A 25253-nucleotide genomic window follows, 5' to 3' on the forward strand; every position below is an offset into this window, starting at 1 on the left:
CTACTTCTCAAGTGTACTACTGTCAGAGTGACTTTGAAGGGCTTCTAGTTCCAAGCAACTTACAGGGATCTGGTTTCTTCATATCCTCTTATTTTTGACTTTTAAACTGAATCATAAGAGGAAGAGTAAGGACAGAAGGCAGCGGCAGCGGCAGCAGTGGCTGGTCCAGCTGAAGGGCCATCAGCGATGGAACCAAGGCGACACAGGGTCCAGTTGGGCCCTGCGCCCACGACCACTGACCTTCGCTGACCAGCCGGGCGGCAGGCAGCTGCGGTTCTGCGGAGCCTTTCGCTGCACGGAAACCACTTCAGAACTCGGCTTCCCACCAGTCAGGAGAGGCTCATCTCCATCTTGATTTCAGACCCCAGAGATTGGACAGACTGAGGTACACAAACATAATCCGAGGCCCAACACCACAGGGGTCTGAGCCCGATGGGCGTTGGCCTGCACCCAGGCCCTGGGCTGTTCGGGTGGCCATCGGGGTGCCAACCCAACCAGGAGGTTTTTTTGCCCTGGCCAGCGCACGCGCCGCCATTTTGCCTAAAGGACCCAGAGTGCTCGGGAGGGCAGAGACTGCTAACAAGCGTAGCCTGAGGCTAACAAAACGGGGGTCTAGGCCCCAAAAGGCACAGGACTGACCCCAAGAACTGGGCGGCTTGGTGGGCCATTTGTGTGTCAACCCGCCCAGGAGGTTGTTAGCACAACAGACTCTCCCGGTGCTTTCGGGGAGCGCGGACGCGCATGCTGGCCATCCGGGTCATCTGGCGGACCCAATTAACAGTCATAGCCCTAGGGGAACTTTGCTCGGACCTTGGCCTCCCAGGCATTTGCCTGGACTCAGGGCCTGGGCGACCAGGCTAACCTTGTGTGCGCCAGCCCGGTTGGGGAATCGGCTGCCCAGCGGAGTGAGCGGAACACAGGGGAGGTCACAGCAGCATACACCTTCGGCGCTCCCTGGGGGTGCACACGGGCTCGATCTGGTCCACAGACACAATCTGGAGCAAGGCCTCAGGCAGAAGCCCTCAGCTCAACTCTCTCTGCTTCAGATCAGCCTGGGCGGCTGCACCACATCTCCAGGTCCCTCAAGAGGCTAGCGGGGTCTTCCGGGCGGCCAGCTGGGAATAGTCGGTGTGCTCCGGTGGATCCTGCAGGCCCCAGCGGGAGCCTTCGGGTGCCTGCTTTGGGATCTGAACAGCCTGGACAGCAGCACCCTGTCTACAGGCAGTGCAGGGTGTAAGCTGTGCACCAGAGGTCAACGGGGAAGGGGCACTGGTGAGTCCAGCACTGACAAGACCAAGTAACACCAGTGAGATCTAGATGGCAAAAGGCAAACGCAGGAACGTCACTAACAGAAATCAAGGCAATATGGCAACATCTGAACCCAATTCTCCTCTACCAGCATGTCCTGGATACCCCATCACACCAGTAAAACAAGATTTGGATTTAAAATCACTGGTCATGATGCTAGTACAGGAACACATGAAGGACATACTTAAAGAAATTCAGGAGAAAAATGGATCAAAAGTTAGAAGCCCTTGCAAGGGAAACACAAAAATCATTGAAAGAAATCCAGGAGAATACAAAAGCCAACAAGGAGGAAATGCAAAAAACACTTAAAGAAATACAGGAGAACTTTGGTCAACAGGCTGAGGTCTTGAAAGATGAAACACAAAAATCTCTTAAAGAAATAAGGGAGAACTTTGGTCAACAGGCTGTGGTCATGAAAGAGAAAACTCAGTGGTCAAATGTGCTTACTGATTTCAGGACCTAAGTTCAGCATCCAGCTCCCTCACAGCATCTGAACTGGAGCATGAGATTCAGCACCCCCTTGTGGCCTAAAAGGGCAATTGCACACATAAACGTAACACCCCTAAACCCCAACCTAAAAAAACTGACCATGTTCCTCTTTCAATGCACAATAAACACATCAAATTATCATCACAGTTTCTCACTGAAAACTATTGAATTTTGAACTCATCTACTCAGAAACTACAATGTACTTAGCATTCAGCCTTATATTGCATTCCTTTTCTTCCCATCCCATTAACACCATGATCCCATTGCATCACAGATACATCTGAAACCATACCATGCTTTATTCATGCAGTCCTTTAAGGCTAACTGTATGTTTCCTAAAGTTCAACTGGTTTGGACTCCATTTGTTTAATCCTTTAATAGGAAGGATTCTCTGGCTATCTTGGTGACACCTACCTGTAATCTAAAGTTGGGAGGCAGGATTGCCATAAAATCCTAAGACCAGCTTGGTCTGAGGGAGCTCCAGTTCTAAACAGTGAGGCACTCTTCCAATGTAATCAACCAGCATAGAAAATCTTCACTTGTGTTTTCTATTTCTGTAAGGTTGCTTTTGATTTTATTCAGCATCCTATACATACATACATATATATATATATATAAGTTTTTTGGATTTAGTTTTTTCAATACAGTGTTTCCCTGTATAGTTCTGGCTGTCCTGGAACTCACTCTGTAGACCAGGCTTCCCTTGAACTCAGAGATCAGCCTGCCTCTGCCTCTCAGAGTGCTGGGATTAAAGGCGTGTGCCACCACTGCCCAGCATGCATTTCTTGAGCCTGGTCTACAGAGTGAGTTCCAGGACAGCCAGGGCCATACAGAAAAACCCTGTCTCAAAAAACCCAAAATAAAGAGAAAAGAGGGAAATTCATATTTCTTCATATAAATAAAAAGGAGGAATGACAAATAACATTTGATACAGCAAAACAGAACATAGGAACAAGAAAAAATTATAAAAGCACAGTATCAAACGGAATTCTGACATCCTAAAAAATAAGGTACCTGAATAAAAGAACTTTGTATGCACAGACAACTCATTTTTCAAATGTAGCAAGTTTATACCAATGCTATCAGGAAAACTTAACATGTATAAGAAAAAAAAAAAAAAACAATCCATACTAGATTCCTCCTGCTTAGTGTGAAAAATCATTTTAAGACCTTGACTTTAATGATAAACTAGGTAGAGGGGTGGGCTGACATGCTTTTAATCCAAGAGTTGGGGAGGCAGGAGGATTCAGTTCAAGATTAGCCAAGTTCAGAGTTCAGATAGCCAGGGATACTGAGAACTCTCATGAAAAGTGTTACCACAAAGCAACAGCGTACTAGAAGAATTTATCTATAACCAGTGACACTACTTTATATAGGTAACAAAAATTTGAAGTCCACCAATTCTAAGGGTAGGCATGGTGGCTTTTTCTTTAAACTGAGGCCATCTCTATAGTTGAGTATCAGGACAATTTTGAAATACTTTTGCCAATAAAAAAAGCAAGTTCAACCCTTGTCAATTACCACAAAGGAAAATGGAAGTATGCAGCAGTTAAGAATTTAGAAATTAAAGCCCATTTTAGTCTTAGCGCTTGGGAAGCAGAGACAGGTAGAATAAAGACCAATCAGTCAAAGAGAAACCCTGTCTCAAAATTAAGAAATGGGTAGGGAGGGCTGGGCAAATGTGATCAAGTCACTGTTTGGCAATGTCTCAGGGAAACCTCATCATGTGCACAATTGTGCTAGTTAGGACACTGACACTAGTGTGCCTAATGCACTAACTCTGAAAACTCAGTAACCATGGAAGTGGAACATGTACCAAGGCACTCTGGTTAATCTTCTGACACAAACTGAATTGAAGAAATATTTCCAACTGGATATTTATTGCAGCATTCCCAAGTATCCACTGTGTGATGCCTAAGGAAATAGCTCACGATCAAGTTTACAGTCACTGAGATATTGACCTGCTGCTTTAAGATCATGATTGCATTCACTCTGCTCAGTCTGTACAGCTGTGTCAGCTCACCACAACCTTCACAGAACAGAGCAACCTCAATGGATTGGCAAAACAATCCATTCGCATACAGCCCACAAAAAAAAATGTACAAGAATCAACTCTGCAGGACATACTAGATGCTTTCCTGATCACTAGACAGATTAACAGGGACAGCCAGGGCCATGGAGACCCCATCTCAAACATCCCAGTACTAATACTGTGCATTTTCTTCTTGTCTCTGCCTTTTCTAGATGTTTACCACATCTAGTTTTCATTCTCAAGTCTTGTGTCACTGGCCCTAAAAATAAGAAACAAAGAAACACAGGCATTACATTACTGCCAAAATTAAAACAGAACACGACAGACCTTTGTAATGGTCCATCTCAGAAGCCAGATCCATAGTTGTGGTTTTTCAACAGGAATTAAGGTTCAGGATAGGATTATCATAGACTAGACCAACTTCATTAAGTTCAGCACAGGGCTGGAAAGATGGCTTAGCGGGGAAGAGCACCAACTGTTCTTCCAAAGGTCCTGAGTTCAAACACCAGCAAGCACCTGGTGACTCACAGCCATCCTTACACAGATCTGATGATGCCTTCTTCTGGTGGGGCTGAAGACAGCTTCAGTGTACTTCCACATAATAATAAATACATCTTTTAAAAAAGTTCAGCAGAAAACAAACCAGAGAAGCACACACATGCACTCCTCCTCTAGGATCTTTACAGGCCACAGACATCCCAATGGGTTGGTATTCCCCGCTGGCAGAAAGAAAGAAGTACCAAGACACACTATTAATATGAACTGCATAAAAAGAGTAAACAAGACCACTGCACTAAAGCACAATGGTCTTCTCTCAGAAGCTGTATTTGTCTTCAGGTCATCAACTTCTGGATATAGTTCATCACTGTTCAGACCATGGTTGGCTTTGGTTTGCCATCACTATTTCAGAAAACATTTAAGGGAAGCTGATTCTATTTCAGAACGGTAAAAATGTATGCTGACAGAATATAAATCTAGGTTTCTTATATAACTTTTTAAAGATTCAGGTTTTAATCAAGTTACTTTCTGTTATGAATTCTCTTGGATGCTTTGGCTCCCCTCCATCTAATGAAAGGAAACAAATTATAAGCATCACACACCACTTCCTATTTCTCTAATACTTCAATTAGAAAACTAAACTATATTGCTCTTACCTTCGCATCTTTTTGCAACTGTTTTGACCACAGGAAGAATGATGTCACCATTGTTTAGGTGAAAGGATTCATGTGCATATAATCGGGTTTCTCTTGGGTGTCACCAGTATCTTCTGCACAGCACAAAAGGCCTAGCATATTTTTTCTGCAAACCCTGCTGTGTAAGAACCCAGCCAAGATGGGACCAAGGAACCAGAAAGCAAGCAGCCTTCAACCAGGCTGTCCAGTCCCAATCTCCCCACGGCCTAGGCTCTAGTCCTGAAATCTCTTTTGCTACGGCACATTTTCCCTAGGAGGTTTCCATGGGTACCCTGCTCCACAGACCCGGAGCCTCTAAATTCATGCATGGCCACATTTCGGGTTGGTCATCCAAGCACTTAAACCACACACCTACAGAAAAGAAGGAATGCTCAGTCTTCCAAGCAGCTCTCATTATACCTTCAGTTGAGGGAAATCGAGGCTGCCCCTCCCTCCAGCACCGATTGGACAGAAGAACACATGGGGTGCGGCCTTTCCTGGAGCAATGCCTGGAGGTGTGCTCAGTGGTCTTTTCCTCCAGGGCATTCCGGAGCATGGTGAGCACCTGCCTCCTGCCTGTCTGGTTCTGTGCACACTACCACAGGCTCCACACCACCTGTTTATTCCGAGTCTGGCGGCCCACTCAGCTTGATGTGGAGTGGGAGTGGCCCCAGAATTCAAAGGAACAACAGTAGCTGGAGGTGAGGTCACCTCCAACTTCTAGCCTAGTTGGTTGGCACAGATGGTTGGCAGCTGGGAGTGGCCTTGACCTCACCCTAACTCCAGCCCAGATGGCAGGGGCACATCTGAAGGGACCTTGGAGGACAGAACTAGGCAGGTGAAACCAAGCAGCCCTGCTCATGTATGCACATGTATGTGGAGGATGAAGGGCAGCCTTAAGTGTTGTCCCATGAACACCATTTTTTTTTCCTTTGAGAAAGGGTCTCTTACTGATCTGGAGCTCACAAATGAAGCTAGACTGGCTGAGCACAAGTCTAGGAGATCCTCCTGTCTCCAGCTCTGAAACTATAACCATGTGCCACAGAGAACATCTTTTTTATGTGGTTCTGGGAGTGAATCCATCTCGGGTCCCTGGGCTTGCAAAGCAAATGCTTTACTGAGCCGTAACCACCGTCACAGTATTAGGTTTTTAAGGCTACTAGATAATGTCATCTTCAAAATGATTTTTGTACATCTTTTTAATTTCTTTTTTTTTCTTTTTTGGTATTTTTTTGGATTTTTTTTTTGAGACAGGGTTTCTCTGTATAGCCCTGACTGTCCTGGAACTCTGTAGACAAGGATGGTCTAAAACTTAGAAATCTGCCTGCCTCTGCCTCCCAGAGTGCTGGGATTACAAGTGTGCACCACCACCGCCTCACTTCTTGATCTTTTTTTAAAAGGCTTATTTATTTCATCACAAATAAATAAGTAAATAAACACAATAAAGTAAACTGTAGATGTCTTCAGACACACCAGAAGAGGACACTAGATTCCATTACAGAGGGTTGTGAGCCACTCTGTGGTTGCTAGAAATAGAATTCAGGACCTCTGGAAAAGCATTCAGTGCTCTTACCTGCTGAGCCATCTCTCCAGCCCTGTAGTTTAAATCTTCTGTGTTAGCTTTCATCACAATAACAAGAGAACTTAGATCAGTGGTTTTTAACTTGTGAGTTGAGATCCCATTGTCAAACCTATATCTGCAAAAATATTTATATTATGACTTAGAACTAGCAAAATTATGAATTAGCAGTGAAAATAATTTGATGGTTGGAGGATCACCACAACATGAGGAACTGTATTAAAAGTCTGCAGAATTAGGAAGGGTGAGAACCACTGATTTAGATAATCATCCTTTGTAAAGAGAAAGGAATAATTTTTGGTCATGGTTTGAAATCTCTTGTGCATAATTGGTTGCTATATTGTGCCGGGCCTATGGTAAGGCTGGGGATTATGTTGGAAATGTGCAACAGGGTAAAAGTATTCACTTCAGGACTAGGAAATGAAATAGAAGAGAAAGAAACCAGAGCCCCAGAGTCTCTAAGAGTACACCTCCATTGACCTGAAGGCCTGGTCGGCTGCTTCTTAAAGTTTCCACCATGGGCTGGCAAATGTTCATTTTCAACTTGGTAGGACATAGAATGATATAGATATGAGTGAATATGTGAGAGATAGGTATAACTGTGAGGATGCCTCCAGAGAAGTTGAACAGGTAGAGAAGATCATGGTGAACATAGATGGCATCAACCTCTAAGGAGTGGGGGTCTGAGACAGACTAAAAACTGAAAAAAAGGGAAAGCTAACTGGGTAGCAGTGTTTATTCCTGACTGTGAAGGCCATGTGACAAGTGCTTCACACTCCTGCTGCCAGTCCTGGAGCCATTTTTTCCATCACCCTTTCTCCTAATTGGTAGATTATATTCTCAAAGCAGGAGCCAAAATAAATGCTTCCTTAAGTTGCTTCCCTTGGTTACTTTGTCATAGAAATGGAAAAATACAGCCACCTTTCAGTATTGCCAACAGGAGACCAACCCTCTCATACATAGGGTTTTGCAAGACACTGAATATCCAAATTACTGCATCTTGCTTTAAAAATGAAAAGGATGAATGGAGATCTGGGTTAACTAATAATATCTCAAATTTTTTTTTATTTTTGGTTTTTCGAGTCAGAGTTTCTCTGTGTAGTCCTGGCTGTCTTGGAACTCACTCTGTAGAACAGACTGGCTTCGAACTCAGAAATCTGCCTGCCTCTGCCTCCCAAGTGCTGGTATTAAAGGTGTGTGCCACCACTGCCTGGCATAATATCTCAAAATTACTGAGACTCCAGCCTCATAACCATGTCATCAGAGCATGCTGTTAGTGACATCATGGTAAGCACTGATGGAGAACAGTGGGAACAGGAAAGAGGCAGAGTGGACCCTGGCTGGGAAGAGAATGTCAGCCCCAGTGACTCACAGAAATTTGAGATCAAGCACAAGAGGATGAAGAGGTTTTTCTTTTGTCACATTAAAAAATATGTATTTGGGTGTGTACATGTACAGTTGTTTGACTGCTTGTAGGTCTGTGTACCATGCATGTGCAGTGCCTGTGGAGGCCAGAAGAGGCTGTCAGAATCCCCGAGACTGGAATAACAGGTGGTTGTGAGCTGCTCTGTGGGGGGTGGAAAGTGAATACAAGTCCTGTAGAAGAGCAGCTAGTTGCTTTTTTGTTAATAAGTTTTTTTTAAGATTTATTTATTGTTATATGTAAGTACACTGTAGCTGTCTTCACACACACCAGGAGAGGGCGTCAGATCTCTTCATAGATAGTTGTGAGGCACCATGTGGTTGCTGAGATTTGAACTCAAGACCTTGGGAAGAGCAGTCAGTGCTCTTAACTTCTGAGCCATCTCACCAGGCCCAGTTAGTTGCTTTTAAAGGCTGAGCCACCTTCCCTTTTGTTAAAATTTAGATGCAACATTTGGCTACATTTGCCCAGTAAGGGATCAGAATTGTTATCTGGACTCCAAGAGAAAGGTCTGGACCATAGAAAGGCTAGTGGATGAATGCTGATTAAGGACTTTAAGGGCTATTACAATTACAGTGACCTGGGAATACTGCCACAGTTTGTGCAAATGTCTTGCAGTAGCTGGCCTTGGAAAACAATACTTATAAGAAGTGGTTACATAATGAATGTGTAAGATCAATGGTACTATTGCAGCTTTCAGAAAAATCACGGGAACATATATACACAAAGCTAAGTATAATACACAATTCATTTATTTCAAAGGAGAAAAAAATCTTAAATATTCAGGAATACTATTGTATCACTAGAGTGATCCCATACTTCCCACCCTCTCTGGTCTGAACTACCCAGTAAGTGTGAGGTTTCATGAAAGGCATACAGCTGCCAATCCTATGAGAATTAAAAACAAAAACAAAACAGTAAATTTAATGAACTCAAAAAACATGTCTCATCTTTGTGGATATTGATCCATGAGTCTGAAGCTCAGGAGTGAGGTTAGGGCTTGAGTGCCACTGGCATAAGAAAGTAACTTGAAGCATGACAGGAGTGAGATCACCAGGAAATCATATAGAGAACAGGAGAAGGTGCAGTCCAGGGTCCCTGGAACACTGGAGACTGGAGAGTTCCAGTGGAGGATGAAAAGCTCGCCAAGGAAACACCTAGAGGGGAAAATTGGAGAATGTGGTTTCCCATAATTGAAGTGTTTCAGTGAGAAACTGGTCAACTGGACTAAATGCTTCTAAGACTTTGAGTTTGATAGTGGAAGCAACCATTGGGGTTGGCCATTGTTGGCATCCCATTGTAGCAGAGCAGCGATGGCTGTTCATCTGAAGATGTGAAGGCAGATGTGGGTTAGCAGGTAGTGAAGAGTGTAAGGAAAGGAGTGTTTACAGATAGAAGTGGGTGGTATTAGACATGGACATTGTGTGGCCTTAGGATACAGGAAAGTGGTAGGATTCCAGGAGCCAAATCTTTGAAAAGACAAGAGCTCCTTCGCAGAATAGAAGTGAAGTCTTTGATCAGAATAAGAACATGTTATCTGCTAAAACAGAAGAGGAGGCAGATGTTGAGAGAGGAAGTCATATGCACCTTGTCCACCATCACATGACTATGAAAGAGTGTGCTTTGTTGTAGCTTAGACCATTTTCTTTCTTTGCATGGAGTCATGACTCCACACAGCCTGTGCTTGGAATACCACTGTCTCTTGCAATAGGTTTTTTTTCCCCTCCAGGGTTTATGAGAACTTCTCTATTTGGCTTCAAGAATGTGCATACTCTATTGACCCACAGCCAAACAATTGGAGGTGGGGGGCTGAGATTGTGTCCCTGAGGAAGAAGGAGAAGAAGGATTGTAGAAGCCATAGGGGTTAAGGACATCAAGAAAACATGGTCCACAGAATCAAGTAAGCAGAGCTCCTAGGAGCTCACAGGAATTGGAGTGGCCATCAGGTAGCCTGCATAGGTTTCCACAAGGCCCTCTGCATACATATTGTTGTGTAGCTTGGTGTTCTTGTGGTGCTCCTACCAGTGGGAGTTGGGGGAGGTGTCTCTGACCCTTGTGCCTGCTCTTGGGACCCTTTTCCTCCTATGAGGTTGCTTGGCCCAGTCTTCATATGAGGGATTGTGCCTAGCCTTATTTATGGTGTTAAGTTGTATTTGGTTATTTCTGGGAGGCCTACTCTTTCTGAAGGGAAAATGGAGGGGGACATCTAGGAGGAATGGAGGGATGGGGATGTAATGTATGAGAGAGGAATAAAGACAAAAGAATGTACATCCTCTAGTGTCTGTACAATCCCACCACTGTATCTATCCCTAGTCAAGTGAAAAGAGCTCCTGTGGCCACCACCTCAGAGTAACACATGGAGACCACCACTCTGAGGCCACTGTAAGGCAGGATAAGCTGGCCATGAGGGGACAATACTCACTGTTTAACTAATTTTCATCTTTTTTTTAATATTTTTATTTTCTATATTCTTTGTTTACATTCCAAATGATTTCCCCTTTCCCTGATCCCCCCTCCCGATATGTCCCATAAACCTTCTTTTCTCCATCCCTTCTCCAATCACCTCCCTCCTTTTTCTCTGTCCTTATATTCCCTTCCAATGCAAGATCAGTCCTTTCCAAAATCAGGACCCTCTCCATACTTCTTCATGGGAGTAATATGTTATGCAATTTGTGCCTTGGGTATTCAGGGCTTCTGGGCTAATTAATATCCACTTATCAGAGATTGCATTCCATGTGTATTCTTTTGTGATTGGGTTACCTCACTTAGGAGGATATTTTCCAGATCAAACCATTTGCCTAAAAATTTTGTGAATTCATTGTTTCTAATTGCTGAGTAGTATTCCATTGTGTAAATATACCACATTTTCTGTATCCATTCCTCCTCTGAGGGGCATCTGGGTTCTTTCCAGCTTCTGGTTATTATAAATAAGGCTGCTATGAACATAATGGAGCATGTGTCTTTATTGCATGTCGGGGAATCCTTTGGGTATATGCCCAGGAGAGGTATAGCAGGGTCCTCTGGAAGTCTCATATCCAGATTTCTGAGGAACCTCCAGAATGATTTCCACAGTGGTTGTACCATCTTGCAGCCCCACCAGCAGTGGAGGAGTGTTCCTCTTTCTCCACATCCTCGACAACACCTGCTGTCTCCTGAGTTTTTGACCTTAGCCATTCTGACTGGTGTAAGGTGAAATCTCAGGGTTGTTTTGATCTGCATTTTCCTAATGACTAATGATGTTGAGCACTTCTTAAGGTGCCTCTTGGCCATCCGAATTTCTTCAGGTGAAAATTCTTTGTTTAGATCTGTACCCCATTTTTTTAATAGGGTTATTTGTTTCCCTGGGGTCTAACTTCTTGAGTTCTTTGTATATATTGGATATTAGCCCTCTATCAGATGTGGGGTCATCAAAGTCATCAAAAGAGACTCTGAGGGACACTTCTTGCTGGTCAAAGGAAAAATACAACAAGAACTCTCAATCCTGAACATATATGCTCCAAATGCAAGGGCACCCTCATTCAAAAAAGACACGTTATTAAAGCTCAAAGCACAGATTGCACCTAACACAATAATTGTGGGTGACTTCGACACTGCACTTTCCTCAATGGACCGATCAGAAACTAAACAGGGACGCAATGAAACTAATTGAAGCTTTGGACCAATTAGATTTAACATATATATATATATATATATATATATATATATATATATATATATATATATATATATATATATATAACATTCTATCCTAATGTTCATCTTTTTAAAAAAGATTTATTTACTATTATATGTAAGTACACTTGTATCTGTCTTCAGACACATCAGATCTCATTACATATGGCTGTGAGCCACCATATGGTTGCCGGGATTTGAACTCAGGACCTTAGGAAGAACAGTCAGGGCTCTTAACACCACTGAGCCATCTCTCCAGCCCATCTTTATCTCTTTATGTGGGGAAAGCAGGGAGCCACGAGAGCCACTGATTACTTGGTAACCTTGACATCTATAATTCTTAGAGTGGACTGCATAATGAGACTGCTACCCCTGGTGTTGCTCAATGAGCAATTTAGCACAAAACCAGAATTATCCCCGCATAGAAGACACACAGTCTTATCAGTCTTCCAATTTCAGGGTGGTACCTCCTTGTTCACGGACAAAATTGTTGTCCTTAGACGTATCAATAATTAAGAAAGAAGATCAGGGGTGTTCTGTGTGGGTATTCTTTTGGCCACATTAGTCAATATTGCCCCAAACATGGCCATTTTTATAAGCACCAAAGGTCATAAAATATGGAACAACACAGGCTCTGCTAATGAAGCCTGTCAGACTAAGATTGACACCAGGTATGATGCACTTGGAAGGCTGAGACAAGAGGATTTCAAGTGCTGTGCACAATGGCACACTGCTTTAATCCTAGCACTCAGAAGGCTGAGATGGGAGGATCTCAGCCTGGTCTACATATGGTGTTCCAGGAGAGAAAGGACTATATAGAGACCCTGTCCCAAAACAAACCAAATGAAAGAGGGTTGCAAATTCAAAGTTAGCTAGCTACACATGATGAAGATCAATCAGGGTTTGAATATGGACCGTCTCTACACAGGTTCATGTGTTGAGGTACTGGCTTGCTGCTATTGGTGCTACTGAGGTGAAAATCTTAACCTTAGTGATGAGTTATCCTATTTAAAGCTGAATGGATTTTCAAGAGGTGGAATCTAAGTAGGAAGGAAGTCACCAGCAGTGAACCTTTGCAGGCTAGATCCCGTGCCCACAGTTTCTGTTTCTCTCTGTTTCCTAGCTGCCCTGAGGTGAGCAGTCTCTTTTACCACATGTTACACTATCTGGGTATGGTTCAGTTTAGGCCCAAGGCAATTAAGCCAGAGACCATGGATCAGAAACTCTGGACTCAGAAACTATGAGCCCAAATAAATCTTTCCTTCTCTTTAAGTTGACTTTCTCAGTTATAAAGCCACTAAAACTTTTACTCAAAGGAATTTGAATTGATAGCAAGCAAGAGACTACTTCATCACAATGTCTGTACATAATACATTAGTACATAAATGATCCGAGATGGCTACCAGATATACCATCTCTTGGTATACCAGATATACCAAAGGAAAATCTGCCCGCTATTGGGTGTTTTTGAAAACTAGAGCACCAAACCATTGTGACCTTAAAGATCTATATGATCTTAAATCCAATGCTGTCAATTAGCATATGGGCACTCACTCATTGTATTAATAAAACAATCTTAGCAAATCTTCACTACTACATACAACTCTGCTTCCAAGATATAGTCTGACTAGGGCCTAAGAAGTGAATCAATTCCATTAACAAATAGTTATCTTGATGAAGGGGGCTAACAACCTACACGGGGGCACTTACTCTTTCTTTTTCTTTTTCTTCTTCTTTCTTTATTTTGTGTTCATGGAACTCAAAATTCAAAGATATTTTAGCTGATGTTTTGGCTTGGTTTCCAGACAGATCTTCAGACCTCAAGTGTAATGGAGTTTAAGGCTCTATCTTCCCTAAGTGAGCTGGCTTGTTTTATGGCAACTTGATAGAAGCTATCGGGGATGAGGGAACCTTGATTTAGAAGCATTATTCTCGAGACTAGGCTGTAGGCCAGATTGTTGGGGATTTTCTTAATTGATGATTGATGAGGGATGTCCCAGCCCATTGTGGGTGTAGCCACCCCTGTGTTAATTATTCTGGGTTCTATAAGAAAGCAAGCTAAGCATTTTTTCAGTAAGTAAGTAAACAATCTTCCTTGACCTCTGGATCACCTTCTGCTTCAGGATCCTTCCGAGTTCCTTCCTTGACTTTCATCAATGATAACAGTGATGTGGAAGCACAAGGCAGATAAACCCTTCCCTCTCCACATTGCGTTTGCTATCGTGTTCCATCACAGCAGCACCAGCCCTATCTGAAACACTAAGGATGACCAACTTCTGATTGAAACCAGTCTTGTGAATTCTGCCCTATGGGCCAAAAGTTCTATAACAACAGTGTGTGTATGGGCTAGTTTCAATAGCAACTGTCTGGTAAATATTTGTAGACATGGGTCTCATATATGAGCTAATCATGCAGCTGATGATTAAGACTAATAGACTATGAAACGAAAAGTGTAGCAACGGCTTGGAAACTGAAAGTGTATCCATTTGTCCTTCACGTTGCAGCCCTAGGACAAAGGACCATACAAAAGGAAGCATAAAATAAACTTATACACTGAGCTAACAAGGGCTCAGGATTGCTCAGTTCTATGTAATGTATGATGTAAAAATATACTCCATGCACAAAAACTGGACAAAATCATGAGGGCATAGAAAAATGCAGACTGGGGAGGAACGGCTGGAGACATGACTTGGAGGTTAAGAGCACTGGCTCTTCCAGAGGTCCTAAGTTCATTTTACAGCAGCCACCTGATAGCTCACAACCATCTGTAATTGGATCTGATGCCTTCCTCTGGTGTGTCCCAGGAGAACTACAATGTACTCACATAAATAAAATAAATCGAGAGAGAGAGAGAGAGAGAGAGAGAGAGAGAGAGAGAGAGAGAGAGAGAGAGAGAGAGAGAGAGAGAGTCCAATCTAAGGGAAACATTTTCTCAGTTGAGGTCTCTATTCCCAGATGATTTTAGCTTCTGTCAAGCTGACTAAAAAACTAGGGTTAGTTAGACAACCTCTGAGAACCTGCCAAGCCCCAGGATCTGTGTGGAAGGCCTGGCTGGAAGAATGTTTGTTTGTTGGTTTTCCCTGGAGTTGGGAGAGTAAACATCCTTAGGGGTTGCTGACTGGTGTCCAGAAGAGAGTACGTGAGACTTGACAGTATGCCTTGGCTACCCAATATATGTCTCTGCCTCTGTCATCCTCTGTCAAGCAGTCACACCTTACTTTACAACCAGGTGTGATTGATGAAACTGTACTTGCTCTTTCTCAGTAGCCTAATGGTTCTTGGCTGGGTCTTAAACACTGCAGTGGTCAGAGAGATCGTTGATGTTCTGATGATGCCTCTAGTACGGTTAAAATGCTTCACCCATTGTGGATTAAAGCCTGGTGGGTAGACCAGGCACCTACTAGGCTGCCATATACAGTCTCACTCAGGTAGGACACTCTGGAGCTTTGGCCCCAGCTCCTGGGGCATGGGTGCTGAAGACGGAGGGTTCACATCCCATCAAATGCCAGAGCCTCTAGGTTTTCATGCTGTCAGCGGTCTGTGAGTGACAGTGGGTGTGTTTTGTTTACCAGGCTTGGTCTCCATGCCTCAGTCCTGCATAAAACTTTGCAGGCATGGTGTTATTTAATCCTTTCCATGGCCCTGTGAAGTTGCTCGGAATAAACAATTTGCTGGTCACATATATGAGGCTTTGAAAAGTGAAATTACACACATAATTGACTCCTCCTCTCTGTGGACTCCTCCTCTCCTGTTTCCCACCAGGTATGGACTTCTGGCAGGGTCCCCAGGTGTATCCAGGATGTAATCTGCATCCCAAGTCATGAGACCCTATCATCCTGCAGTGACCTTCCTTGTCAGGTCACAGGGCCCTGGCAACCTGAGCTGGCCATGGGCATCCATCTGATTGTTGAGGTTTGGTCTATTGCTATGTATTATAATGCAAATTCTATACTTGAAGGTTTAGGCCTAGGAGTGACTTCTCATGTTTATAGCTTTCCTTGTGCAAACTTTGTTTCTTGATTTAAAGCTATTGGTTAAGTAAAATTGGCTGCAGCCAATTACTGGAGGGATTAGAGGTAGGTGAGTTTGGAGTGACTTGGTTGGAGCAGGGAGAGATAAGGGAAAAAGAGGAGGAACAAGGGAGGAGGAGGAAGCCCCCATGAGGGGAGAGGAATGGTGAGCACATGGCCAGGAGAAACAGCAAATATTTGGGGTACACTTTTGGGGAGGTAGCCAGGCTAGCAGTTAGAAGAGCAGATTGACAGTGACCTCCCCCACCCCCACCCCAGTAATTGTCAAAGCCAAATAACCATAGTCTGAGTCTCATTTATTTGTAAGCTAGTCAGGGTTAATCTTAAGTTGCTCATACTCCACCTATAAACAGCAACTCCAGCAGTGGCTCTTTATTTTTCTCAGCTCTTTCAGAGTCTGGTAGATGTCCTGGACTACACTACTTCGCTAAAGCTAAGTACTGAAAATAAGCTTTCTCCACCGTAATTTGTAGTGCTGAGGAACACCTTTAGCAAAAACAGTCAGAGCCTATTATCCTATTTGTAAGGAGTTGCAAAGCTTTCATTCAAAAATCCTAAAAGTCAGTGGCTAGTTATGTGTGACCCTCCTTTCCTTCTACATGAAGCCAAGTGTCCATTATCTTCCCCTTGTAAACAAGTTGCTGCCAAATGGTGGTGGCACACGCCTGTAATCCCAGCACTCTGGGAGGCAGAGGCAGGCAGATTTTGAGTTCAAGGCTAGCCTGGTCTACAGAGTAAGCTCCAGGATAGCCAGGGCTATACAAAGAAACCTTGTCTCCAAAAAAAAAAAAAAGAAAGAAAAAAAAGAAAAGAAAGAAAGAAAAGAAAAGAAAGAAAGAAAAGAAAAAAAAAACAAGTTGCTGCTGGAGTGTGCATGCCTTTAAACCCAGGACTCAGATGGCTGAGGCAGGCAGACATTTGTGAGTTCAAGGATTTTGGTCTACAGACTGAGTTCTAGGACAGTCATGTTTTAAAAAAACAAAAGAAAAAAAAAACAAAAAACAAACAAAAAACCCCCCAAAACCCCAAAACAAAACAAAACAAAACAAAAACAAATGAACAAACAAACAAACAAACAAAAAGAACACCAAAAAACCAACCAAACAGAAAGCCAAAAAGAAAGAAAAGAAAACAAGTTGCTACTCCTGCTTTTTTTTCCCCAAGCTAAGTTGGTTTTGGTAGTGGTGATGGCGGTGGCGGTGGCGGGGTTTGTGTGTGTGTGTGTGTGTGTGTGTGTGTGTGTGTGTGTGGTTGGATTCCTATTCCCTCTTACCTAACTCGACTTTCCTAGACCAGTTCTTAAGTCTGTTAAACTTCATAGAAAAATTGCCTAAGCATCTACAAAATTTGAGAAATGCTCTTTTCTTCTCAGAAGGGAGGTATCAATTACAAAGAGTAATTCCATCCTGGATACATCTTAGAAATATTGTATTTTGCAAAGGCAGCTGATTTCAAAAAGCAAGGAATAATATGGGCCAAGACAAAAGAAATAATGAAAGCCAAAACAGACATCTGGAAAGCAAGAGTGTGGCCTGGTGGGATGGAGTCCAGGAGGAAGAATGGACAAAGAGTGGGAGCACCACACTGAACTATGACTAAACACTTGCTGCCCAGAGGAAGGGTAGAGACTTGGGTGTTTGTGAAAGTGGATGAAAGCAAACCTAAGTCGGGATAATGACCTTTTGACCTTCCTATGTATTATTAGGGACATATAACTGAAATATTATTCCAAGTTTTATTTTTTCAAACTGCTCTTCTATTTTTTTAGTACCTTTTAAATTAAAATATAATTAAACCATGTTTCCCTTCCCTTTCCTCTCTTAGCCCCACCCAGATTCCCTTCTTTTAACCTCTCCATGTCTGCCACCTCAATCTCAAATTGAGTGACTTTTTTCTTTGATTATTATTGTTACACATGTGCATGCACACACACACTCACACGGACTCAGACACACATACACACACTTACATAAATGCACAACATGTAGATGCAATCTGTTGGTTTTTGTTGTGTATATGTGGCTTCAGGACTGACCACTTTGTACTGGATAACCAATCAGGGCCTCAGTGCTGGAATGGACTAATCCTCTCTCTTGGCAGTCATTAGTTGTCTGTGACATATTTCCCTGCTTTGGTATGAGCAGTTCTATGAAGAGACACCATGACCAAGGCAACTCTTGTAAAGAAAGCATGTGATTGGGGTCTTGCTTACAGTCCATGATCATCAGGCCAGCATCTGTAGTGGAAAGCAGTGACTGAAAGCTTTAAGTCCTGATCCACAGGCAGCAGGCTGAGAGGAAGCAGAGGGGAGGGGAAAGGAGAGGAAGGGAGGAGAGGGGAGAATAGGGGAGAATAGGGGAGAAGAAGGAGCAAGACTGGGCTGGGGCCTGGCTAGGCCTTTTGAGAGGTCAAAGCCCACCCCTAGTGACATGCCTCCTATGACAAGGCCACACCTCCTAACCCTTCCCTTATAGTTCATTAATTTGGGGACCAAACATGATCTTATAGGGGTCAGTCTACTTCAAACCATCATAATGTCTACTGGTATTGCCATTGTACCTGTCTTGTTTATGCAGTCATTTCTAGGAGAGGCAGTCTTTCAGCAGAATTCCTGGTATTCTGATTCCTAGAACCTGAAAGATGTTTGAGTGTCAAATCTTAGCTCTAGGAAAGCTGAGGCAGGAGGATTGAGTTCAAGGCCACCTCGGCTGCACAGTGAAGCTCTACTTAAACAAACCAATCAACTAATTACCTCAATCTCATTTCATTTTATCCATATTCATCTGAGGAAGAAGTTATAAACAGATTTGTGCTTTTCCAACCTAGAAAAATTCTGAGGGATAACATTATGATCTTGCTTTCACAATTCTGCAATGTACCAGGATCTGGATTCTGAAATCAAACTTGTAGCGATGAATGATTTATAGTCCTGAAGCTATTTGTGAAGCTGAACCAAATGTGGCAAAGACCGAATCTCTCTCTTTCAACATAAAGTGGTGAAATTTCCACTATTTCAAAATTTTGTTTTAGTTATAGCCCTAGTGTAACTAATTTTATCCCCTCCCCCCATTGCTCTGTGTTTTCTCGTTTGTTCTTACCAGCTCAGCATTTCCCCATCTTTCTTCTCTCCTTCCTACCTCTTTGAGCAGAGCAAACATAGATTTATTAAGTAAAAGCAAGGAATAGGAAGGTCTCCAATGGAAACCCACCTCATATTTATATCATAAGAGACATTTTACAATGGTTGTTCCTGACAAACTTCCATCGTAGGCAGTCTTCAGAAAGTCAGCACAGTCGGCAATGTGTGCTGGCTCCCACTTGTAATCTCAGTCCTGGGGTGAGGGTGGGGAGTGGAACAGGGCATTCAGAGAGCTCGTTCAAGGGCAGCTGTGTGGTGAATTCCAGATTCCAGATCAACCCCAAATGCTTAGCAAGATCACATCTCAAAAAAAAGAAAAAAAGTTCAAAGTATTGATCAAAACAACAAAACCTGTGTAGTGATTTACTTCATGTGCAATCTTTAGTGCGTTCTTGGCCTCATTTAAGAAGAGAATTGTTGGCAAGCTCAATAATAATGAATCAGGAAGTGGGCTCACTTAGGAGCAGAGTGACAACACTTATGTGACTAGAGCTGTGTGTCTATGTACTAGACAGCCTGGGGTACTGACCATACAACACACTTCTTTAATATAATCTTAATCTTATTGCATGGGTAGTAGAGATAATTTCCAGGTTTAATTTTGGTTTTGGATACTCTTTTGCTATTATTTTAAATTGTGCTTTCTGTTGACATACAAAGAAATGTCTTTCACTGTGATTTTGTCTTTATGTTTTTGTTTTGTTTTGTTTTGCATCTCCCACTGTCCTTCCTCACACTGCTCGGCCTTTCTTCTCTCATTGGACTTTCTATTTCCCAAATAGTCTACAATTCTGGGGCTAGGGAAATATCTTAGCAGATCAAAGTGCTTGTCAGGCAGAGGTTTTGGATCTGTCTCTGAACTCTTGCAAAAAATTCATATATCCCCTGCACTCCTGCTGAGAACTTGGAAGTGAAGACAGGAAAGAGGCTAGCTAGCCTGGAGCTAGCCACATCAGAAACAAGACACGTTACCTTAACAAGGTGGAAGGCAAAAACAAAATCCAAAAATCACCCTCTGGTCTCCATAGATGTACCACAGAACATGTATGTCTGCACATGCATGAGTGTGCACCCACCCGCCGAACCCCCCCACAAATAATGTCTCCCATACAGCTTTCATGTCATATGTTCTCCATTCTCTTTAGATTCACTCCCTTCCCTTTGATAAAACTTCTTCCCCTATCACAGTTGACTTTGTACTTTCATATGTTACATATATATGAAAAATTGTAAAGTTATTTTTAAAGATTATTTCATTTTTATTTATATAAACAAGTGTTTTTCCTGTTTTTATGTCTATACAGCACACATATGCCAGTGTCTGTGGAGGTCAGAAGAGGGTGTTGGATCCCCCTTGAACTGGGATTACAAACGGTTATAAGCCACCACGTAGGTGATGGGAATTGAGGGTTCCTTTGGAAGAGGATTCAGCGTTCATAACTGCACCCATCTCTCTAACCCCAGAGACTTTTCCATGTGTCTTCAGGCAGCAGCATTGTGCTGGGCACCTCCATTCAAGCGATGCTTGATTTAAAGGTGATGGGTTTGGGTGTGGGGCAGACAAGGGGTAGGCCTGTGATGGTTAATCTGTACTGTCATTTCAAATGGATTTTGAGTCTTCTGGTAGATACACTTCAGGACATGTCTGAAAGGGTTTTCACACTGAGGTGTGAAGACAGGAGATGACTGTGTGTGACAACTCTTTATGGTCAGAGGGTCCACACTGAGTAAGATGGCGTAAAGAGAAAGCCAGAAAAGCATTGGCTTTTCTTTTTCTATACTTTCTGATCTGCACAGATGTTAGCAAGAAGTCTCATACGCCGACTGGAATATTCAAAATTGCTCATCTCTATGTTTTGCTATTACAAATGGGCTGTGTCATCAAATTATCAGTCAAAGTAATCCTCCTTTCTCTTTAAAAAATGGAGGTGGAGGGGAACCAGACACAGGTAACCAAAAGAAAAGGTGAATAAAAAAACCACAAACAAACAACATAATGAAAGGTTTAAAAAGCCAATAAAGTAAAAATACCGCTAAAACCACAGTTAAAAAAATGAACAAAGGTAATGTACAGGAAGGGGGAGAAGCGACTGGCAGTGGTGGTGCAATCCTTTAATGCCAGCACTTGGGAGGCAGAGGCAGGCGAATTTCTCATTTCGAGGCCAGCCTGGAGTAAGTTCCAGTACAGCCAGGGCAACACAGAGAATCCCTGTCTTGAAAAATGAGAGAGAGAGAGAGAAAGAGAGAGAGAGAGAGAGAGAGAGAGAGAGAGAGAGAGAGAGAGCGAGCAGTATGGAAAGCCATCTCAGCAGAACATAGGAAGTCAGCTTGGATCCACAATTTGACTTGGAGTTGTTCGTTGAGATGCTCCCAGACACACCCCTTCCCTTAGAACCCCTTCCCATGCAGAGGCTGGTCCCTGGTATGCCACGACTGGACATTTCTGTTTTTCATATATTCCTTGTTTATGTTCAGTTTTAAAAAAGTTTTTTTTTCTTCCAGTTATCTTTTCTGAAGTCATTTCAATATATCCAACCTATTCTTCTTTTACCTAGATGCACATTTCTTTATCTTTTATTTATTTATTTATTTATTTATTTATTTATTTATTTATTTATTTATTTTTTTGAGACTGGGTTTCTCTGTGTAGCCTGGGTATCCTGGAATTTGCTCTATAAACCAGGTTGGCATTAAATTCAGAGATCAGTCTATCCCTGTTTTCTGAGTGCTGGGATTAAAGGCATGTATTACTACCGAGTGACTTTATTTTAAAACTTTAGGCAAGTTCATCTCATTAGTTTAATTGTGTAATTGTTTTGCATGTATGCATATTTGTGTACAATATGAGTGTTGTGCCTGCAGTTGTCAGAAGATGACCTTGGGTCCCTTGGGACTGGAGTTGAGGATGGCTGGTTGTGCCATGTGCATTATGACAACTGAGACCCAGGTCTTTGGTGAGGGAAGCCAGTGTTCTTAACCACTAAGCCCGCTTTCTTGCCTCAGTTACTAATTGTTTAACATATGTGTAATTGACATAATACTTCAGAGTGTAACTCGCTGACCTTTGAAACGCAAACACCTCCTCCAGTGAGACCATCAGGGTAGAAACACAGAGAAGCACACAGAGCTCAGGGGACTTCCTTGTTGGAAGGTTTCCTCTTGTCCTGGGAATCATCTGTATTCAGAATAGGAAAGGAGCATCTTTACTACCCATTTAAGTGGTGATCAAGCTGTATTCACTCAGATGTTGTTAGAGCTATCAGCATAGTTAAGGGGGAACCTATTAGTGCGAATTATTCATACCATCTGTTAATGCTAGCAAGCCCTCTGGGACTTTGACCCTTCCTTTACTTAAAAGTTCTGTTACAGATTGGTTTACTAATGCAGGACATTTCATGTTTGTGAAGTGATTTGAGATCAGATGGTTTCACCTGCTACTGAAAACTATATGCAGACAAATGTGTACAATGAGTTTGTCACAAGAGGGCACCCCTGCCTCATTCTCTAAAGTGAATGCCACTCTGGGTATTAATTCCAGAGGAATGATCATAGAAATGCAGTTTGGACCCAAAGAATGAACTTGGAGTTCTTTTTTGTCTTGTTTTGTTTTGTTTGTTTTTGTTTTTTGGATTTGGTTTTTTTTTTGAGACAGGGTTTCTCTGTCTAGCCCCCAGCTGTCCTGGAACTCACTCTGTAGACCAAGCTGGCCTCAAACTCAGAAATCTGCCTGCCTCTGCCTCCCCAAGGGCTGGGAATACAGGCATGTACCACCACTGCCCAGCTGAACTTGGAATTCAATAGACAATTATCTGACAGCAGGGGAGTTCTGTTCATGAAAATTTATTAGTATCATAAGAGGATATTCATTTATTAGTTTTTTGGAAGTAGGATTTCTCTGTGCAGCTCTGAGTAGTCCTAGAACTTACTGTGTATATCAGGCTGGCCTTGAACTCAGAGATCTGCTAGTCATGCCTGGCTATATAAGGACTTTTAAAATATTATACAAAATTCAAATTATTATTTTTTATGCCATTAATTCAAGAGCTTCTTTAACTTACAGTTCAGTTACCTGCAGAGTATGGTGGTACACACCTTTAATCCAACACTCAGGAGGCAGAGGTTGGCAGATCTCTGTGAGGTAAAACCAGTTTGATGCATACAGTGAGTTCTAGGATAGCCAGGGGTATGTAGAGAGACCCTGTCTCAAGCAAACAGTTAAAAATAAAACTTAATTACGTTTTTATTAACATCATATTCAAGGCTACAGTCATCTCAAGCTCCACTTGAGCTGTATCTTGGTTTCCAAGATCCTTTCCATGGCTCCCTCTACAGCCCAACATGCAAATGGCATCTGGCTTCCTGCAGGCCAAATGATAAAAGAAGAGGAAGAAAGAATGGACAAATATGAACCACAGGTACAGTTTCTTTATAAGACAGTCCTCAAAATGACACTTCATTACTTTATTTGTTAGGAGTAAGTTATTAAGAACCCGGCCTTGTGGTACAGTAAGGAGGGGTGGGAGACATCGGAGTCAAACAAAATCTAAATAAACTTAAACAGCCCCTGACCAGAGCTGATGTACATTACACATTAAGATGAATGCCAGTACTTGGGGGGGGGGGGGGTTGAAGACAAGCAGATCCCTGTAAGTGTGAGGCCCTTAGGTCTTTCACTCTATGAACAGAAACATTTTCATTGAGATTATAGTGAATATTTAGTTTATGTTGAAAAATTCATCTTAGTAATGTGTAATGTATCATCACCTCTGGTCAGGGACTGTTTAAATTTATTTAGATTTTGTTTGACTCCTATGTCTCCCATCCTCTCCCCACTGAACTCCCCCCACCTTTTGAGACAGGGGTTTTTCTGTTTAGTTCTGGGTGCTCTGGCATTCATTCTGTTCACCAGGCTGACCTCAAATGCTTGTTTCTGCCTTTGGAGTGATGGGATTAAAGGCATGTGTCACCACATTGTTTGTATTTGTTTATTTTTGAAGATTTAAAAAAAAGATTTCAACTTTAGTAAGTAATTTGTTTTCATTTGAAATTCCAATTATTCCAAACAATTTCCAAAAATATTTAAGCATTATTGGCAACGTGCAACATAACTTTTGTCTCTTGCCAATCCACAGAGCTTTTTGTGGTCTTCTTCTGTTACAATGGAGGTCCAAATTGGTTGGTTCTATTTCAAAATGGACTTGAAAATTAATGTGTACTGTAACCAGAATGCTCAATTTGACGATACACTGGTGATGTAAATGGTTCACAGGCTTTGGGAAACATGAAGCATTCAGCTTCCAGCGGTGCTCTGTACAGCCAGAAGAGAGCCCCAGACCTTAGTGTGCTCTGAGACCTTAGCATAACAGACTCCTGGACAGAAATACTATTCAGGCTGTAAAACTCAGCGTGTAGACAGCACCATCTGTCAAGCATATAACAAAAGCCTAATCCGTCAAAGACCATAGTTACACCAGAAAGTATCTAAATGTGCTAACATTTCCTTTTGGCTTCTGTAGTTCTGCCTTCTGGCTAATTGTCCTTATTTGAAGTTTTTCAGTCAGCACCTGGTTTTTGTGGGGCTTCCCTGGGATCCTGAACACCAAGGGTAGTTGCAGTCTGGATAATAAGTCTTTTTATTAGCTTAAACTCATGTCTGAGTAGTCTTCTCTGGTGACTACCCTGCAACAGATATCACATCGATTTTCTATGGCTCCATGTCTCCCACAGAGATAGATATTTGGTCTGATTCTAGGATGAGCTCCTGACAATTCTTGATAATGGACCTGGGGGGAAATGTCCTTTTTTTCTTACCATAGTTTCCCAGAGACTCATGGGTAATGTAGTCCCTAACGTACAAGGCCCTCCCCCACAGGTTCACGTAAACAGCTCTGTCATTTGGCACATGGGCATCTCTGTCCTGAGCTCTCTTGTCAACTTCTGCATAGAAAGTCGCATCTTGGCTCTGTGCTGACGCCTTTGCCCAGACTCCGAGTTTCGTGCAAGGTTTCTGAAGGCGGGTTGGAAAAACGAAAAGAGCAGAGTGGTCGTGGAATCTTTGGAAGCTGAACCATGCTCTCTACCTCAGTGGAATCAGAAACAGGTGGTTCTTTGAGGAGGGGCTGAGTCGAAGTTCAGACTGCAGGCGGGCTGCAGCGGCTCAAGGGAAGGAAGGTGACTTTGAGATCCATCATTCCCAGTCTGAACAGTCGACTTGGACAGGGCTTTGATGGTCGCTTTATCCGAAGACTGTGCTAGGAGTGTTTGGATCTGTGATTCCAACTGTCCAAAGGGCCATTACAGTAACAAGCTCTGCCAAGGAGGTGAGAGTCCAAGATGGCGACTTGGGGGTGAGGGCGGTTCGTGTCTGTGGATTGTCAGGACCTGGAAGCCTCCAATGTGAGCTCACAC

General features: G+C 42.7%; 1 protein-coding gene and 1 non-coding gene across 2 annotated transcripts in view; one reads left to right on the forward strand and one right to left on the reverse strand.

Moving 5' to 3' along the window:
* Window positions 1-25253, forward strand: part of LOC127689688 (zinc finger protein 717-like) — a 162707-nt gene that overhangs the window by 114890 nt on the left and 22564 nt on the right. The window lies entirely within an intron of this gene.
* LOC127690298 (small nucleolar RNA SNORD50) lies at window positions 4171-4242 on the reverse strand. Its single transcript, XR_007979026.1, has one exon. It is a non-coding gene; the product is annotated as a small nucleolar RNA SNORD50 (small nucleolar RNA).

This window comes from Apodemus sylvaticus, chromosome 7 (genome assembly GCF_947179515.1).
Source record: "Apodemus sylvaticus chromosome 7, mApoSyl1.1, whole genome shotgun sequence".
NCBI classification, from domain to species: domain Eukaryota; kingdom Metazoa; phylum Chordata; class Mammalia; order Rodentia; family Muridae; genus Apodemus; species Apodemus sylvaticus.